This window comes from Thalassophryne amazonica, chromosome 15 (assembly GCF_902500255.1).
Source record: "Thalassophryne amazonica chromosome 15, fThaAma1.1, whole genome shotgun sequence".
Lineage (NCBI taxonomy): Eukaryota > Metazoa > Chordata > Actinopteri > Batrachoidiformes > Batrachoididae > Thalassophryne > Thalassophryne amazonica.
Genome location: NC_047117.1, coordinates 3298610 through 3312801, shown reverse-complemented (window position 1 = coordinate 3312801; position 14192 = coordinate 3298610). Strand labels below are relative to the sequence as shown.

Here is a 14192-nt window from a genome sequence, read left to right as displayed (position 1 = left end):
CAGTGTTTCTTTTTATTCACCTATTTTTGCTCTGTATGCACCACTCTGCTTTTAATCATTAGTGATTGATCTCTGCTCTCTTCCACAGCATGTCTTTTTCCCTTTTTCTCTCCCCTCAGCCCCAACCAGTCCCAGCAGAAGACTGCCTCTCCCTGAGCCTGGTTCTGCTGGAGGTTTCTTCCTGTTAAAAGGGAGTTTTCCTTCCCACTGTCGCCAAGTGCTTGCTCACAGGGGGTCGTTTTGACCGTTGGGGTTTTTCTGTAATTATTGTATGGCTTTGCCTTACAATATAAAGCTCCTTGGGGCGACTGTTTGTTGTGATTTGGTGCTATATAAATAAAATTGATTTGATTTGATTTAAAATGTTCAACAATCAGCTTGTAGATGTTCAAACATTCTGAACATTCTGTTTGACGTTTTGACATGGCATTTTCACTAATGTCATAAAAACAAACATCTGAACACGATAAAGTCCATTAGACCTCACCGTTATTTTTAATAACACACAGTGGATAGTTTGGTACATTTTACTGGTATTAGATGCTTTGGTTTGTCGTTTTCCCTCACTTGTGGGGGAAAACACCCTTCTTGTTCACGAGTGAGGGACGAATGGAGCGTGAGATCGACAGACGGATCGGTGCAGCATCTGCAGTGATGCGGTCGCTGTATTGGACCGTCGTGGTGAAGAGAGAGCTGAGTAGGGGGGCAAAGCTCTCGATTTACCGATCGATCCACGTTCCGACCCTCACCTATGGTCATGAGATTTGGCTCATGACCGAAAGAACAAGATCGCGAGTACAAGCGGCCGAGATGAGTTTCCTCTGCAGGGTGGCTGGGCGCTCCCTTAGAGATAGGGTGAGGAGCTCGGAGTCAAGCCGCTGCTCCTCTATGTCGAAAGGAGCCAGTTGAGGTGGCTCGGGTATCTTTTCCGGATGCGCCCTGGACACCTCGCTGGAGAGGTGTTCCGGGCACGTCCCATCGGGAGGAGGCCCCGGGGAAGACCCAGATCATGCTGGAGGGACTACGTCTCTCGGCTGGCTTGGGAACGCCTCGGGGAACCCTCGGAGGAGCTGTGGGAGGTGTGTGAGGATCGGGAGGTCTGGGCGGCTTTGCTTGAGCTGCTGCCCCTGCGACCCGACCTAGGATAAGCGGAAGAAAATGGATGGATTGATGGATGGTTTGTTGTTTTCATGCTTCACCTTAAATTTTACATCTGCACACCAACCATCACATCATTCTTGCTTTTGAAGACGATGTCTATTTTGAGAGGTAGCACCCTCACCTGACCAGAATCAACACTGCAACAAAATGAGTTTTAACTTTCTCACAATCAACAATCAATAATCTGATCGGCCTTACTCTATAAGAACCGGCTTACCAGGCACACTCCTTCCATCACCCTCCAGCTTCACAGAATGTGTGATGCAACTCAGGTAAGAAAAAACCCATAATCCAGACCGACACACGCCATCCTGCACTTCACAGAATTGTATCTTCCACCGGATGCCTCAAATAACCAGTAAGGCCCCCCAAATGTCCTACTATCATATAACCAGTAGGGGGCAGCAAATACCCACATTAAAACCTGCTGCATGATATTCTTCTGGCCACTTGAAAATGGGTTTATTGCAACATTCAGGTTGGCAGGAATCGGAACAAATGTACATCATAATACGTAGACGCCAGACATCATGACTGTGGGTACAAACACGCTACAAACTATGAAGGAAGTCCACTGAAACTCAAACACACAAATGTTCCAGGAGAACCAAATACAGCCCCTCGCAGTTATTGCAGTTTTATTCAAGATTAAATCACCAAATAGAAACGGGGGCAGGGGGGCGGTTCACCACTTTATTAAAAACAAAACAAACAAACAAAAAAAAAACAATTGCATGCAAACGTCATGTAAAATATTCAAGGAAGTTGGAGGCATATTTGTGGAGACAGAAATAATTTGTTTTTTGTAAACAGATCAAAGTCTCAGAAGGTAAAAATGTAAATAATATGGATTTCCAGCTGGAATCTGTATCACGTGGCTCCACACGGATTAAGACCAAACCGCAGTGACATCACGCCTCCTGCTGAATATTCAAAGGAACCTGAGGCCAAAACGAGAAAAAGACACCAAAGTCTCAATGCTGCATAATCCCACTAAGGTCCCAGGATCTGGATCAGGATCAACGAGGACAACGACACAGACTTTAAACATGATGGGAATTTTACTGGAAGCTAGAGTCACGTTCTGAAAGGAGGATGGGATGAATATTTCATTAAGAGTCACACAAACACTGCACACCATTCATTCATTGATTCATACAAACACAGAAACACTGTCACTATGACGCAGCCACACACACGCACAATGTGTGTATTCACACAGCGAGCGGGCACAAAACACACCAAACCATCAGCATCCGTGACGGCCCGACTCGCCCACCAGCATGACTGACACAAAACACAAACCAGACAGCAACAAGACCACATACATCACAGGCCGAGAAACACAACCGTTAAACTACAGCTCAGTCATTTTTACCTTTGACCTTTTCACTCCAAAACCAACAGGCTTCTTGGGCTCACCGTGCCAAACACACATACCAGGTTTGGTGACAATCAGGCAATTAAAAAAAATATTGCACTCAAGATTTTTAGAAAATATTCTTCAGTGACCTTGACCCTTAACCCTTTGATCCAAAAATCAATAGGCTTCTTGAGGTCACTGTGCATAATGCATATACCAAATTTGGTGATAATCGGACCAGTATCTAAGTTATCTTGCTCAAGTGAAATCTAGCATGACTGACTGACTGACTGACTCCCTCACACAGTGATGTGCAGACGCTGCATGCACCGCGGTAAAGATGTTTTCGAAAATCCAAAGTATCTTAAAAACAGTCAGGAGATGACGCTCGCACCCTCATCATCGGCAGGTTGAAAGAACAATGAGGCCTGAAGAACTACGGCGAGCTAATACAGCGGTTTCTATCGACCCGCCGTCAGTTCACACCAGTCAGTGAACAAACTGGCATCATAAAACGGGAAATGTCGTTCACACAGAGTGAAGAGACAAATGGAAGCTGACGTTTTAACTGGGAAATCTGACGACTTCAGCAGAATCCTGAAGACAGACGGCCTCTGTCCAGCGGCATCATGGGTAGGACTTATTACAACGGCCTGCGGGGCGACAGAAAACCATTCAGTGGCTGCCGTCCGCGTAACGTAACGTCAGCACGCCGCTACAAGCAGACTTTTGTTAGGTTTCCTCGCCGTGGTGACGGCGGCGTGAATCACGCCGTGTCCTCACCGAGGCTCAAAGCCGGTTTGATCCCTCACATGTGACCGAGGCCTCGTGTTCGCTCCTCGTGGTGCAGCAGCGCCACAGACACCATTTCAAATTCAACAACTCAAATTCACAAACAGGTCAGAAATAAGCAGAAGATGAAAACATGCCTGCCATTATTTATTTTAATATATCATCATAAATAAATAATAACAATAATAAGATGTTTCCTTTTTAACAAACATAAAAAATAACAAACAAAAAAACAGTTTATTTCAAATTTAACATTTAAAATCAGCTTACTGTTGTCTAAGGGCATTTACAGCCAGTAATTGTGTCAAGGTCGCGTCTGTCTGTTTCTACCAACCGTGATGTGTGAATGAAGTCAACCAGACAAATCCCAGGGTCAACCTTCTTGACATTTCTGTCAAGGTCAAAAAATTATATTTTCATGGGGATTTGACACAAACTTGGTATTCATAGGTTGGTGGATTCTGGAATTTCTCTGGCAAGGTCAGGCAGAGGTCAATCACTGGGGTGAAGGTTAACGTCACTGGGGTCAAATGTCAGATTTCCACCAGGTCATGAATGATGTGGTTTACTAAAAACTATTCTCTTCTAAACAGGGCTGCCAGAATGACTCAGTTATTAATCTTGTATTATGTTAATCACCAACTGAGTTGATTAGTGATTCTTCATTCTGAGGCTGTTTTAAGTCCAGATTCTGTGATTTCAGCTTCTTAAATCACATGAATAGTTTTTTGTGTATTTGCTGGTTTCCTGTCTGACAGTAAAATGAACATATTATTTCTATATTTAAAACACCCTTGACGTAGTACGAACAGGAACTTTGTGTTATCATAAAAAGAAACATTACTGCACAGGAACTGATGGCACATAAAGTCTATTTTATCTTCCTCATACGTCATGTGTCAGTGTGTTCAGTGCAACACGCCCACTTCCTGATGACACAATATGCAGCAGCTTCTGCAAACCTCAGAAACAGCAGAGAACTGGAACCTTCAACATGTCCATACTGTGGTGAAATCAAAACAGGAAATAATCCATGAGCCAAAGAGGTTTACAGAACCACTTAAAGGGTCTACAGCCTCCCTGTACCATGACCGAGACTACATTATATGGTGGCCATCCAGGGTGGCAGCTGTAGTCAGGTAGGGGTCATGATTTATAAAGGCTTCAATCTTATTGGAAACAATACCACATTATTTGTCTGATCATAATGATTCCAAAAAGGTATAGTTTGGACTATCTATGACTGAATGTTCTGGAGTTATGGAGTCAAAACAGCAAGAATGGTAACAAAGGTCAGTTTCAGTTTATACAAAGGTCAAAAAGTTGAAGTTGCTCCAATTTTGGTAAAACGTGATGCAAAATATTGGTTGTGTTAATAGAGTTTGAAAAAGGACTAGTTTGCACCATCTGTCATGCTTAGTTATCACATTACAGGGTAACATATGTCACATGTCATAGAATCCAATGGACGTCGACCTTATTTGACCTTTACTTTGGAGACCAAACATTCAACACGGTCAAAAATATTCCATTTATTTACCCTTTTAGTTCAACTAGTAATCTGCACAAACTGTACAAACTGAAATTTTACCCCATAACATTCAGTCATAGTTACTCCAAACTATACCTTTTTGGAATCTTTATGATCAGACAAATGATGTGACACACATTCAATATAATTGGACCATTTTTATAATTTTGAGCCCTGTGTAATTCTTCGTTGACCCCTACCTGCCTACAGCTGCCACCCTGGATGGCCATCATACATTTTGTGTAGGTCATGGTACACTGAGACTGGATTTCAGTGGTACTGATTAGGTCAAAATTGTCTTCTGGCTCATGGATTAAAGACATCGGATGAGCAGCGATACTTTTACTTTTTACTTTTAAAGAGAAGCTCAAGACCCACATGTACAGGCCTTTAACTAGTTTTGTGTTACTGCTGTTTTAATTTCTCTGTTTCTATGGTATTTTTTCAGCTGTAAAGCACTTTGTGATTTTATCTTAAACTTTGCTTGCTGACTTTGGTTATTAAAGTCTAACATGAAACTTTATTAATTTGTTGGGAAAGTGTAGTGACACGGACCCACAACAGGGGGCGTAAATGAACGGACAATGGAAGGAGTCAAATTATAACACTTTACTGTTGTGAATGTCACAACCAAACACAGCAGATTCAGAATGTGCAACAGTCAATTAATAAAGGTGTCGTGTGGGCAGGCTCGACGATAGGAGACGCCCGTCTGGAAACAAACCGGAACCACACGATTTCCACCGCCACCTGAACCCGAGGAATACTGGAGCCGCCAAGTCCCGGAGTCCCCAGGTGGCCACCTTCCCGGCGTGTCGGATCTGGTACTGCTGGCAGAAAGCAAAAGACAGTCAAAGGGTGGGTGTGTGAACACCCAGTAACAATGGTGGGAATGCCACCTCCACCTCTCACTCATTCACGTTGCAGCGGTCTCAGATGAAAAGGAGCGCCGTCTTGCACAGCCTCCGCAAAAACGACCGGTTCTCCTGCAAACACTCACAATAACAGATTTATAAATCTCACAAAAAGGGCTGAGAGTATTACCTCCAGATGAAGATGATATCTCGGCAGTTTGGTGGAGGTGTCTTCCTGCTTTTATACCAGATGTGTTGATTAGTGACAGCTGTCACGGATGATGGGTGACAGCTGTCACCACGGCTTGTTCCTGAGGCGGCAGCACCCTCTCGTGCCTGAAGCCCGCACTTCAGGCAGGGCGCCTTCTGGTGGTGGGCCAGCAGTACCTCCTCTTCAGCGGCCCACACAACATAATTTCCAGGTAGCCAATAAAAAAAGTGCAGAAAACCAGCAACAACAAAGACAGTCAGAGTGTCAGAATTATTTTATCACCTGAATCACCGTCACCTGATACAGCACATCGTTTAAGACGGTTAGGAGTTAAATGGGCGTGTCTTCACTCCGTGACACGGCCACACGGTCTGTGACAGACAGACTGAACGGGATTTCTTGATCCTGACGCAACATAGAACACAGCACTTTTTGGATCAGAGCGGCCACATTTCACAGCGAGTGTGACCGCGAGTTTGGTTTTTCATTTAAAGAAACAGTGACTCTGGTTTAAGATGCATCAGAAAAGGAGGATTTATGACACAAACTTTAATATTTGTTTCTAAGACACCCGATGACCTTCATTAGTTTGCAGAAAAATGACCTTATCAGTCAGTTTACGACGCGATGACGAGAGTTCTGTTCCAGGATCACGTCTCTGGTCTTAAATAATTCAAACGGTGAAATTCACCACTGAGCCATACATGCACTGTGACACCGTCAGGATACAAACACGTGCACTGGCACCTTCAGGATACAAACACGTGCACTGTGACACTGTCAGGATACAAACACGTGCACTGTGGCACCTTCAGGATACAAACACGTGCACTGTGGCACCTTCAGGATACAAACACGTGCACTGTGACACCTTCAGTATACAAACACGTGCACTGTGACACCTTCAGGATACAAATACGTGCACTGGCACCTTCAGGATACAAACACGTGCACTGGCACCTTCAGGATACAAATACGTGCACTGTGGCACCTTCAGGATACAAACACGTGCACTGGCACCTTCAGGATACAAATACGTGCACTGGCACCTTCAGGATACAAATACGTGCACTGTGGCACCTTCAGGATACAAACACGTGCACTGTGACACCGTCAGGATACAAACACGTGCACTGGCACCTTCAGGATACAAACACGTGCACTGTGACACTGTCAGGATACAAACACGTGCACTGTGACACCGTCAGGATACAAACACGTGCACTGTGACACCTTCAGGATACAAACACGTGCACTGTGACACCTTCAGGATACAAACACGTGCACTGTGACACCTTCAGGATACAAACACGTGCACTGTGGCACCTTCAGGATACCACATGTGCAGTGTGGCACCGTCAGGATACAAACACGTGCACTGTGACACCGTCAGGATACCCCACGTGCACTGTGACACTGTCAGGATACAAACACATGCACTGTGACACCTTCAGGATACAAACACGTGCACTGTGGCACCGTCAGGATACAAACACATGCACTGTGACACCATCAGGATACCCCACGTGCCCTGTGACACCATCAGGATACAAACACGTGCACTGTGACACCGTCAGGATACTACACGTGCACTGTGATACTGTCAGGATACTACACGTGCACTGTGACACCTTCAGGATACAAACACGTGCACTATGACACCGTCAGGATACAAACACGTGCACTGTGACACCTTCAGGATACAAACACGTGCACTGTGACACCGTCAGGATTCAAACACGTGCCCTGTGACACCATCAGGATACCCCACGTGCACTGTGGCACCGTCAGGATACAAACACGTGCACTGTGACACCGTCAGGATACTACACGTGCACTGTGACACCGTCAGGATACAAACACGTGCACTGTGGCACCGTCAGGATACAAACACGTGCACTGTGACACCGTCAGGATACTACACGTGCACTGTGACACCGTCAGGATACAAACACGTGCACTGTGACACCTTCAGGATACCCCACGTGCACTGTGACACCTTCAGGATACCCCACATGCACTGTGACACCGTCAGGATACCACACGTGCACTGTGACACCGTCAGGATACAAACACGTGCACTGTGACACCGTCAGGATACTACACGTGCACTGTGCCGTCAGGATACAAACACGTGCACTGTGACACCTTCAGGATACCCCACGTGCACTGTGACACCGTCAGGATACTACACGTGCACTGGGGTCTGCTGTCTTATAGAAACGCTTTGTGCACAAATGTCTCAAAGACGGCAGCTGATTCACTGCAGCTCAACGTCAACCTGCTTACAACTCAAACAATTAGTCAACAGGAATATAAACAACCACTCTGATAGCTGATTAAGTGCTTAAGTTATTTATCAAGAAACTGATTCAAATCCTGATCGAGGATTTATTCCTATTGAGGCAAACTGATTTAAACCAGTCAGAGACTTATTAGTTCCACAATGGAGGGGTGAAGGTTCCATAATGGAGGAGGGAAGGTTCCACAGTGGAGGGGGGAAGGTTCCATAATGGAGGTGGGAATCAAATCAAATCAATTTTATTTATATAGCGCCAAATCACAACAAACAGTTGCCCCAAGGCGCTTTATATTGTAAGGCAAAAGCCCTATAATAATTACAGAAAAACCCCAACGGTCAAAACGACCCCCTGTGAGCAAGCACTTGGCGACAGTGGGAAGGAAAAACTCCCTTTTAACAGGAAGAAACCTCCAGCAGAACCAGGCTCAGGGAGGGGCAGTCTTCTGCTGGGACTGGTTGGGGCTGAGGGAGAGAACCAGGAAAAAGATGCTGTGGAGGGGAGCAGAGATCAATCACTAATGATTAAATGCAGAGTGGTGCATACAGAGCAAAAAGAGAAAGAAACACTCAGTGCATCATGGGAACCCCCCAGCAGTCTAAGTCTATAGCAGCATAACTAAGGGATGGTTCAGGGTCACCTGATCCAGCCCTAACTATAAGCTTTTTCAAAAAGGAAAGTTTTAAGCCTAATCTTAAAAGTAGAGAGGGTGTCTGTCTCCCTGATCCGAATTGGGAGCTGGTTCCACAGGAGAGGAGCCTGAAAGCTGAAGGCTCTGCCTCCCATTCTACTCTTACAAACCCTAGGAACTACAAGTAAGCCTGCAGTCTGAGAGCCAAGCGCTCTATTGGGGTGATATGGTACTATGAGGTCCCTAAGATAAGATGGGACCTGATTATTCAAAACCTTATAAGTAAGAAGAAGAATTTTAAATTCTATTCTAGAATTAACAGGGAGCCAATGAAGAGAGGTCAATATGGGTGAAATATGCTCTCTCCTTCTAGTCCCCGTCAGTACTCTAGTTGCAGCATTTTTAATTAACTGAAGGCTTTTCAGGGAACTTTTAGGACAACCAGATAATAATGAATTACAATAGTCCAGCCTAGAGGAAATAAATGCATGAATTAGCTTTTCAGCGTCACTCTGAGATAAGACCTTTCTAATTTTAGAGATATTGCGCAAATGCAAAAAAGCAGTCCTACATATTTGCTTAATATGCACATTGAAGGACATATCCTGATCAAAAATGACTCCAAGATTTCTCACAGTATTACTGGAGGTCAGGGTAATGCCATCCAGAGTAAGGATGTGGTTAGACACCATGTTTCTAAGATTTGTGGGGCCAAGTACAATAACTTCAGTTTTATCTTAATTTAAAAGCAGGAAATTAGAGGTCATCCATGTCTTTATGTCTGTAAGACATTTGTGCAGTTTAACTAATTGGTGTGTGTCTGGCTTCATGGATAGATAAAGCTGGGTATCATCTGCGTAACAATGAAAATTTAAGCAATGCTTTCTAATAACACTGCCTAAGGGAAGCATGTATAAAGTGAATAAAATTGGTCCTAGCACAGAACTTTGTGGAACTCCATAATTAACCTTAGTCTGTGAAGAAGATTCCCCATTTACATGAACAAATTGTAATCTATTAGATAAATATGATTCAAACCACCGCAGCGCAGTGCCTTTAATACCTATGACATGCTCTAATCTCTGTAATAAAATTTTATGGTCAACAGTATGAAAAGCTGCACTAAGGTCTAACAGGACGAGCACAGAGATGAGTCCACTGTCTGAGGCCATAAGAAGATAATTTGTAACCCTCACTAATGCTGTTTCTGTACTATGATGAATTCTGAAACCTGACTGAAACTCTTCAAATAGACCATTCCTCTGCAGATGATCAGTTAGCTGTTTTACAACTACCCTTTCAAGAATTTTTGAGAGAAAAGGAAGGTTGGAGATTGGCCTATAATTAGCTAAGATAGCTGGGTCAAGTGATGGCTTTTTAAGTAATGGTTTAATTACTGCCACCTTAAAAGCCTGTGGTACATATCCAACTAATAAAGATAGATTGATCATATTTAAGATCGAAGCATTAACTAATGGTAGGGCTTCCTTGAGCAGCCTGGTAGGAATGGGGTCTAATAGACATGTTGATGGTTTGGAGGAAGTAACTAATGAAAATAACTCAGACAGAACAATCGGAGAGAAAGAGTCTAGACAAATACCAGCATTACTGAAGGCAGCCGAACATCAAGATATGTCTTTGGGATGGTTATGAATAATTTTTTCTCTAATAGTTAAAATTTTACTTGTAAAGAAAGTCATGAAGTCATTACTAGTTAAAGTTAAAGGAATACTCAGCTCAATAGAGCTCTGACTCTTTGTCAGCCTGGCTACAGTGCTGAAAAGAAACCTGGGGTTGTTCTTATTTTCTTCAATTAGTGATGAATAGTAAGATGTCCTAGCTTTATGGAGGGCTTTTTTATAGAGCAACAGACTCTTTTTCCAGGCTAAATGAAGATCTTCTAAATTAGTGAGACGCCATTTCCTCTCCAGCTTACGGGTTATCTGCTTTAAGCTGCGAGTTTGTGGGTTATACCACGGAGTCAGGCACTTCTGATTTAAGGCTCTCTTTTTCAGAGGAGCTACAGCATCCAAAGTTGTGCTCAATGAGGATGTAAAGCTATTGACGAGATAATCTATCACACTTACAGAGTTTAGGTAGCTAATCTGCACTGTGTTGGTATATGGCATTGAAGAACATAACAAAGAAGGAATCATATCCTTAAACCTAGTTACAGCGGTTTCCATAAGACTTCTACTGTTATGAAACTTATTACCCACTGCTGGGTAGTCCATTAAAGTAAATGTAAATGTTATTAAGAAATGATCAGAGAACAGGGGGTTTTCAGGGAATACTGTTAAGTCTTCAATTTCTATGCCATATGTCAGAACAAGATCTAAAGTGCGGTTAAAATGGAGGGTGGGCTCATTAACATTTTGAGCGAAGCCAACTGAATCTAATAATAGATTAAATGCAGTGTTGAGGCTGTCATTCTCAGCATCTATGTGGATGTTAAAATCACCCACTATAATGATCTTATCTCAGCTAAGCACTAAGTCAGACAAATGGTCTGAAAATTCACAGAGAAACTCACAGTAACAACCAGGTGGACGATAGATAACAACAAATAAAACTGTTTTTTGGGACTTCCAATTTGGATGGACAAGACTAAGAGTCAAGCTTTCAAATGAATTAAAGCTCTGTCTGGGTCTTTGATTAATTAATAAGCTGGAGTGGAAGATTGCTGCTAATCCTCCCCCTCGGCCCATGCTACGAGCATTCTGACAGTTAGTGTGACTCGGGGGTGTTGAAGGTTCCATAATGGGGGGGGGGGGGGGGGGAGGTTCCACAATGGAGGAGAGTAGGTTCCACAACGGAGGAGAGTAGGTTCCACAATGGAGAGGGGAAGGTTCCACAACGGAGAAGAGAAGGTTCCAAAACGGAGAAGAGAAGGTTCCACAAGGGAGAAGAGAAGGTTCCACAGTGGAGGGGGAAAGGTTCCACATTGGAGGGGGAAAGGTTCCACATTGGAGGGGGAAAGGTTCCATAATGAAGGGGGGGAAGGTTCCACAACAGAGAAGGTTCCACAATGGAGGGGAGACAGTTCCACAGTGGAGGGGAGACAGTTCCACAATGGAGGGGAGACAGTTCCACAATGGAGGTGGGAAGGTTCCACAATGGAGGGGCGGGGGGGAGGTTCCATAATGGAGGGGGGGAGGTTCCACAATGGAAGAAAGAAGGTTCCACAATGGAGGGGGTAAGGTTCCAAAATGGAGAAGAGAAGGTTCCACAGTGGAGAAGGAAAGGTTCCACAGTGGAGAAGGAAAGGTTCCACAGTGGAGAAGGAAAGGTTCCACAGTGGAGGAGGAAAGGTTCCACATTGGAGGGGAGACAGTTCCACAATGGAGGGGAGACAGTTCCACAATGGAGGTGGGAAGGTTCCACAATGGAGGGGGGGGGGTTCCATAATGGAGAGGGGGGGGGTTCCATAATGGAGAAGGAAAGGTTCCACAATGGAGGGGGAAAGGTTCCACAATGGAGGGGGAAAGGTTCCACAATGGAGGGGGAAAGGTTCCACAATGGAGGGGCAAGGTTCCACAATGGAGAGGGGAACTTTACACGCACTGCTTTCAAACTGTTCCACTGCAGTGACAAAATGGTTGAAAACTAGAGTGGAACAGTTCGAAACAGATCATCTTTCATCGAGTGAGAGTAAAACCAGTTTCTATCTAATTTAATCAGTTAGATCAGTGATAAACTAGTTTAAAACCGATCTAACTGGTTAAATTAGATATAAACTGGTTTTACTCTCATTATTCCACTCCAGTGATAAACTGGTTTAAAACTGATTCAACAGTTTAAATTAGGTATAATCTGGTTTAGTAATGTAGAGCTGATTAGTTTGGGATTTTGAAGTAATTTAAAGACGCCTCCTGCTGTTATTTTACTAAACAGTTAATTGATTTAAAAGAAATCTAAAGACAACAATTATTGTTTGAAGGACTGAACCATCTGGATCCTGGACCCTTTTTGTTCAGTGTTTTCATGAAGAAGGGGACCAACGCGTCTGTGTGTTCATGAACAACAGCAGACGGTTGTACAAAAAGAAGCAAATTTCAAGTTTTAAAAGGGGGAACAAAAGCAGCGTCTGCGGGACCAGATGCTCCGCCAGCTCGGTGCCCGTTAATCACGTCATGTGCTCCGAACAAAAGCGGCCAGCTGGGCCACACGGAGCCGGACGGGCCAGCCGACCGCTGTCGGGCTGAGATAATACCACAACAATCAGAACCATGTCTAGTCAGTCTGCTCGGAGCAGAAACGGGAACAAACAGTCTTTAAAACACCAAACTGAAATGTTAAAATTATGAACCCAACTTCCATTAAACAAGTCTTTATTTAAAAACAAACAAACAATAAGACAACTAACTGTGAGGGTTCAGACAGGCTGTTTGTCCATTAATCAATTAACAGAAAATGAACTAACAGTAACCATTAACTGAATTTATGACTAAAAAAAATTAAGTAAAAATAAATAAATAAAAGCTTTGAAACAAATGTATTAGTTTCCACATTAATTAAAGTCTTCAAGATTTTAACCATCATACATTTGAATAATGTATTTGAATAGTTTAGATAACATCAAAACCTCATTTTCACGCTGCAGTTTCTAAAACAACATTTGAGTTGGTCAGTTATTTAGCAACTTATTTATGACTAATTTGTAACAGGAGTTCGCGTTTTGCATTTCCACATTAAGGAATGTGGAAATGCAAGTCCAGTGTGCAGAACCACCACCAGGGGGTTCACTTAATCAACATATTTTCACATCTTCAGCACTCAAAAATCTGACTGCCACTTCTGGAAGGGAGCTACGTGCTTCTTGTGTCTGAACAACAATGTCATCCTAATGTCTAACCTACCAAACAGCTGGGCAAATGACTATCTTACGTAGTTTAGGTTTAGGGCTAGGAGGACTCAGGTTTATTTTTTCTAAAATGGACAAATTTAAGCAATACTTACGTTCCCGACCAACATTTTGCACCCTTCCAGAAGCCTTGCACTGTCACATAATTGTAACAGATGTACAGTGAAATGTGTAGACACAGCTTGTGTAAATATTTTTACAAAAATGCTGCTAAATCAATATTAATTACAAAATTACTTCTTCCTGCTCCTTTATGAACATATCACTTGTAATATTTAAATTAGCTTTGCCATTATTATTCTTATTTTTTGTCTTTTGTTAAATTTTCTCAGAAAATTGTACTTTATTTCTTTTCTATTTTTATGTGTTCAGAATAAAATATTCACAATCGATATGCTAACTGATAAGAATAATTATAGAAATATTTTTAGCTGCACCCAAACATCTTCACTGTGGATTGTTTCTACAAACACTCTTTTTGTCTG

At 43.1% G+C, this 14192-nt stretch overlaps 1 protein-coding gene across 1 annotated transcript in view; it reads right to left on the bottom strand.

The window, feature by feature from the left end:
* LOC117526742 (E3 ubiquitin-protein ligase pellino homolog 1-like) overlaps positions 1-14192 on the bottom strand; it is a 29081-nt gene that overhangs the window by 14273 nt on the left and 616 nt on the right. The window lies entirely within an intron of this gene.